At 44.0% G+C, this 6,000-nt stretch overlaps 1 protein-coding gene across 5 annotated transcripts in view; it reads left to right on the top strand.

Moving 5' to 3' along the window:
• Positions 1 to 938: 938 nt before the first annotated feature.
• The window catches only part of LOC105940396 (citron Rho-interacting kinase), a 69,861-nt gene continuing 64,799 nt past the window's right edge, over positions 939 to 6,000 (top strand). For all 5 annotated transcript variants that reach the window (XM_021308855.2, XM_036144644.1, XM_036144642.1 and 2 more), the window contains exon 1: positions 939 to 1,126. The gene's annotated coding sequence lies outside the window, so the exon portion shown is untranslated. The remainder of the gene's footprint in view (positions 1,127 to 6,000) is intronic.

Below are 6,000 nucleotides of genomic sequence, written 5' to 3'. Positions count from 1 at the left end.
AGCCTGATTTTCTGCTTTGACGTTTGATATTGATAATGCATTTTTGTCTACACAACTGCTGCTCACTGGATATTTTTTTTTAAACCATTCTAGAGGTAAATCTCAGTAAATTGGAATATGCATTCAGATAAGGCTTGTCTGTCAGAGTAAAAGTACCTTTTGAAAATAATAACCTTTAGGCAGGTATAAAACATACATTTCATTAAGCTATTCCTGTTTTAAAAATGTTTTTTTTTAATTAATCCAATGTAATATTCTAATCTCAAATGTAGCGTTTTCATCAGCTGTAAGTGGAAAATCTTCACAATTAACATAAATAAAGTTTATTTCATTTATTTTTTAATATGACTGTATGTTAACCAATGGGATGGAGTACTCAAAACAGCCCGTCAGTCACCAACAACTATGCCACATTCAAGGCGACTTAAATCCCCTTTCTTCCATATTCTGATGCAGTTCAATCTTCAGCAAGTCAGGATGCCTAAATGCATAGAATTGCTGAGTAGCTAATTATTTTTTTTTTACTAAAGTGTATCTCTTGTACTATTTTTCTTTTGATTAATTTAAAACGCAAACATTTGTCATCATCGCATCCTCTCTCCTAAGGCTGTTTTTTTTTTAGCTGTGTCACTGTGCCTATGTTGTTTAGATAAACTGAAATCAAAGTGCACTTTGTTAAGCTGCATGTTAGTATGATTAACGGAAGCTGTGCCACTTAGTGACAGCAGGAGAGATTTTGAGAGGTGGGGCGTCGGGCTAAGGGTACCGGGTGACAAAGATGAGAGCACGAGAGCTTACAGTATGCAATCCCTGTTCTGCTGCATTACTCTACAATTCAACTTCTTTCCATCCCTCCTCGCCCTCCCTCGTTCCTCTCTGCGAGCAGTAATCTCTCCTCACTCTCGCTGCCTCGCAGTCGTCTAAACTGCAGCAGCGAATCTCTCCCCTCCATCAGCTTTACTTTTCTTCCCAGCGAGGATGACATCCCCGAATGTGATGAACCAGCGAAGCTCTCTTTCCGGCAGGAGGCTTCCGAGGGAGACCCCACACGAACGGGCTTATGGGACGAGGAGGAGCTGTGTCTAAGGAGCTTCGTAGAAACCCTGTCAGCTCCAGAAGGCACTGGGTAAGTGCAGCACCGCTTTACTTGCCGTCCAGATCCGACATCAGCAAGGACGGTGGGGAATGAACCTAGGTAATTCATGTCTTACCGCCTCTCCGGTGTTTCCTGCCTGAGCATGTTGGGACTGTCATTTGATGGAGACAGTGTAGAGTTGTGGATCTGAATAGTGACGAGGTACTGTAACTCAGGTTGCTCGGAGCCTATGCAGCAGCTGGATCTCACTGAGCACTATTCTTGGTCACGACACGAAATGCTGTGTCTCTGTTTGGCCAGCTCTCCTCACCGATGTGCTCTCTGGATCACACGCTCACACAGATGGATATCACTTCCTCAAGCCACGTTTAAACTACCATTTGTTTTTTTGTAGATCCTCCTAATGTCTGTGGTGAGCTTTTATTTCTCCGGAGAATTATGATTAATGCATGGCAGACTGAGGAAGTTCAACGACAAAGTTTAAAATGATCCGAACGTGTGCCAAGCGGGGATGTTTCAGAGGATTTCACCCCCTGTTGGTCTGGGGCTTAAGGAGTCTGACAACAGAAAGAAGGGTAAAAATCGCAAAGTCAGTAAAGAGAAAAGCATGAAAAGATAAAGAGTGTAGCTGGAGAAAATTATCGCTATGGAAACAGCAGGCAAGGGAAGAGGAGAGGTGAAGGAAGCTTGCTGGTTTTTTTTTTTTCTGGCGCCCGTCCAGCTGGATCAGGAATTGCAGTTCTGACAGGACTTTTCCACGCAGAGCCAAATGCGTGTATGTCAAAAAGAGATGAAAAATAATTTGGGATTCATATCATATAAACAAATACAGCAAAGATTTGTTGCATGGCAGTTCGGTTATTCTGGCAGAGGATGCTATGTAGGAATGATGTAATAATAGATTAATGGTGATAAAATAGTTGTTGGTAAGTCAAGACGACAACTCGTTGCCAGCGGTTCATCTTTAATCTGAGCTGACCTTTGGTGGCAAACAATCCTAAAAAGAAGTAATAATGAAATCCACCTGAGTACGCTCTAAAAGCAAACCTGACTCTTCTACCTATCTGTTATTGTGTGAGCAGCGATGAGCGGGAGAGAGAGAGAGATCTCCACCGCTGCATATCTGTCATTCTCCCAAAACGCTTCTTCAGAAGCCCACACTGATCCTCTTTGTCATCAGGGTTTGTGATATAATGATAGGCTGGATTTCTGAAGTGCCTTTCCAGGCGCTCTGCATACTTTTACAGATTGCGATATTCACTCCACTCAGCCACTATAATAATAAATAATACTTCAGCGTCAAAGTATTCAAGTGCTAGGCTCAGTGGAATGTCAAAGTGTTTGCACTCCACCTTGTTACACGGACGCCGATGACTATGAAAGAGCTCAGTCATTGGACAGTTCAAGGAGAGGCAAAGCTGGCAATCCCAGGCGTTTTGTGGTCTTCAGCTCTGGCTGAAGACCACAAACGTCTGATAATAAGCTACACATACTCGTACGGCTTGTCATAACCTTGATTCTAATTTTATGTATAATACATTGATTGGTTTTGATACATATACTTCAGCAAGCGTGTAGGAGAAAACCTTGAAAATATGGTAGCCGTTTTCAATATGAAAACTTTTTCCCCATTATGTTCTCTATGGAGTGACTTAAGTGTAACACACTAATTAATTAGCCGGGCTATCTGCTCCTGTTGTCAGCCTGAAGACGGCGGCTTAAGAGAAAATGCACTCATATTTTGCCAAATGTGGCTTTAAAGGGCTGCACAGTGGTGCAGTGGGTAGCGCTGTTGCCTTGCAGCAAGAAGGTCCTGGGTTCGAGTACACCCCTGGGTCTTTCTGCATGGAGTTTGCATGTTCTCCCTGTGCATGCGTGGGTTCTCTCCGGGTACTCCGGCTTCCTCCCACAGTCCAAAAACATGACTGTTAAGTTAATTGGCTTCTCCAAATTGTCCTTAGGTGTGAGTGTGTGCGTGAATGGTTGTTTGTCCTGTTTGTCTCTCTGTGTTGCCCTGTGACAGACTGGCGACCTGTCCAGGGTGTACCCCGCCTCTCGCCCAGTGAACGCTGGAGATAGGCACCAGCACCCCCCGCGACCCCATGAGGGATAAAGCGGTTTGGAAAATGGATGGATGGGTGGCTTTAAAGCAGCATTACCTCAATACAAGAGTTATTGGCCCACAACCTAAGGTTATGTTCACACCGAACGCAATCGCCTGCCGTTGGATGCTTGACATTTTGCCTTTCTCTCGCAGTTTGTGCTGACAACGCGCCGACATCGCAGCCATTTCCCGCCTGCCCGCTTCACCACGATATCAATTAGAAGGAGCGTCTATCCGCTTGCCCGCTCCTCCTGTTTGTTCAAGTCACGGAGCGGGGAAATGGATTTTACAGAGCGAGTCGCGGTGCTGTATGTAAGGTGGAAAACCGAACGACGGTGTCGGCTCCCCTGATGTATCCAAAGATACACCTGGTGTGGCGAGTAATTACCACCACCTGTAGCTGGGTGGATGGCTGCCCTTCCAGCACGAGGGCCTGCTGCCCCAGGGCAGACGGATCTCATTCTGTGACACCAACTATCAAATTATCGTTTTTTTTCCGGACGAGATACATTTTACAGAGCAAGTCACGATGCTGTATGTAATTCGCTCTATTTGCAGTGTTGCTTCGCTCTATTTGTACATCTACCACGTTTTGGCTTCACTCTGTTCGCCAATTTTGTGCCATTGTCATCGCTCGAAAATCCTCGTTTGCATCGCGGATCGTCACTTCGCTCCTGAAATGCGCCTTTACATAGAGATAACATTTGCATCTGGCGTAAACACGCTTTAAGTGGACTTTGCTGTTGCTTCGCTCCCTCTGCTGGCCCAGGGAGCCCCAACAGTACTTTACCTGAAACCAGACAAGTTGCACCGAGATGGACCTTGAAAATTAGCGTACCAAACTCAAAAGTTAAAATATAATTTAATATTCTCCAGTGTTTGCGTTTGAGCTGAGTAAACATTTCATACACTACGTAAGTGGTCGTAAATAGATCAGCAAATAACAGCCGTTTTCTGTGGTTGCTTAAGAATCCATAATTAAACCTGGCCCTTGACCATCTGCTCGCATACTGTGACTCCTGAAGAGATAATAAGTAAGTGTAAGTATAATAACTCCCTGTTTATTCACCATGGTCTCTTTCTAAAACATTCAGGGACATGATCTAGATTTTTCTATGTGAATGCTTTTACCGCCCAGTGCCATTTTTTCTGACATGAATGGATAAATGGAGCGTAACTGATAAAATAATAAGCAGTTTGCGGCGCGGCTCAGACTGTTTATAGTTTTAAACTATAAACCAGGCTGCATTGATAAAGAATTCAGGACCACTCAAACACGATTTCCTGAAAAAGAGGTCAGGGCTGTACGGAGGATTTAACTGCAAGTGGGGGCCCCAAATAAAATTCAGCTTGTAGCAATGAGTCGTGTGTCTTAGTAAAGACGGCTTGGTCGTTTTGGTCAGTGGGTAGCAACAGGTAGGGAGGGGGCAGCACTGGGTTACTCTACGCTCCTTACACTTATGGCATTTTGTTGTTGTCATGACAGTTAGCAAAAATGCCACAGTTCATGCGGAGTGGAGGGTCAGAACCGGCGCACACGAAAGTTTGGAATTTGGAAAAGGATCTGTGCCACTACACCGTTTCAACAAGTCTGTGATTCACTCCTGCCTACAGCCCATACAGTGGCACTGGCCTTGCTCATCCAGACTGAATGTAGAGCAGCACAATGACTAGGATGCAACCTCTCTCCACTCCTCCTCCTCTTCAAGAACTCTGACTCACAGGCCCAGCACATTTTAATCAACCCACGAAAAAAAAAAAAAAAAAAAAAAGCTCCTCAACTGAGATGAAGCCCATAGTTCTTCTAGGAATGTTACTGCTCTGTTCTCTGTGCACTCTGAAGAAGAAACAGAAGGAAAATCGTCCAAACTGATTGCGGCACCATGCTAACTCAACCGATGTCCGGATTCAAACCTGTATACGAACACTTTACATTAAACGGGTCGGAGGTTTTTTCGGTTATTATGAATGAGACAGATTAGTGGTGATACTGTCCTCCGTGTAGTTATAATGAGCTTTTAAAAGTATAGCTATTAGTAACTGCTTTCAGAGAGTTAATTATTGCAGAGGATCCCAGCTGCAGAGTGTGTTAGCACAGCTCATTATGGAGCGTCAGCTTGCGCTCGAATCTGGGAGGAAGACGGCCAAATCTGTTTGCCATCTGGTGCCTCATGCGCCCATGGCACCCTGTAACCACCAGCTCTACCACTGGTAAACCGGTGAGGAAGTTCTCAACATTGTCAAGAAGTAAATGACGCCAAATCATGCCGAGCTGTCAGCATAAAGGGCCTTTCAAATATATTCTAGCCATTGAACTTCTTTACATTTTTTTACATGCTCAGCCACAAACGTCAATGGGTTTTATTAGGATTTTACATGAAAGAGAAACACAAATTGTTGCAAAACTGGCAGGGAAAAAAGTAATTAAGGCATGGTTTTAAAAACATTCTCTAGATAAGAATCTCAAATGTGTTGCATGCTTTTGTATTTAGACTCCTGTACTCCCACTTCAAAAAGTGGTAATCCAGTGCAAATCATTTCCATCGGGAGTCTCCTAGTTAATCTGCCTTTGTGTAACTTAATCTCAGTACAAATCCATTCTGTTTGATTTGTTAGAGACCATTAGTAAACAAAGAGGAAATCTAGAAACCACAGACAGATCAGGGGAAATGTTGTGGAGAAGTTGAATCCACGGATCCTAATATTTGTGCATGTCACGGGGAACTACTCAGTCCATCATCTGATAATCTACTAAAACATGGCACCTAAACGGAGCGCCCAGGCAAGGTGAACATTCTCT

Source organism: Fundulus heteroclitus, chromosome 12, assembly GCF_011125445.2.
Source record: "Fundulus heteroclitus isolate FHET01 chromosome 12, MU-UCD_Fhet_4.1, whole genome shotgun sequence".
NCBI lineage: Eukaryota > Metazoa > Chordata > Actinopteri > Cyprinodontiformes > Fundulidae > Fundulus > Fundulus heteroclitus.
The sequence above is the reverse complement of the archived record's forward strand: the minus strand, read 5'-3'. Positions and strand labels throughout refer to the sequence as shown.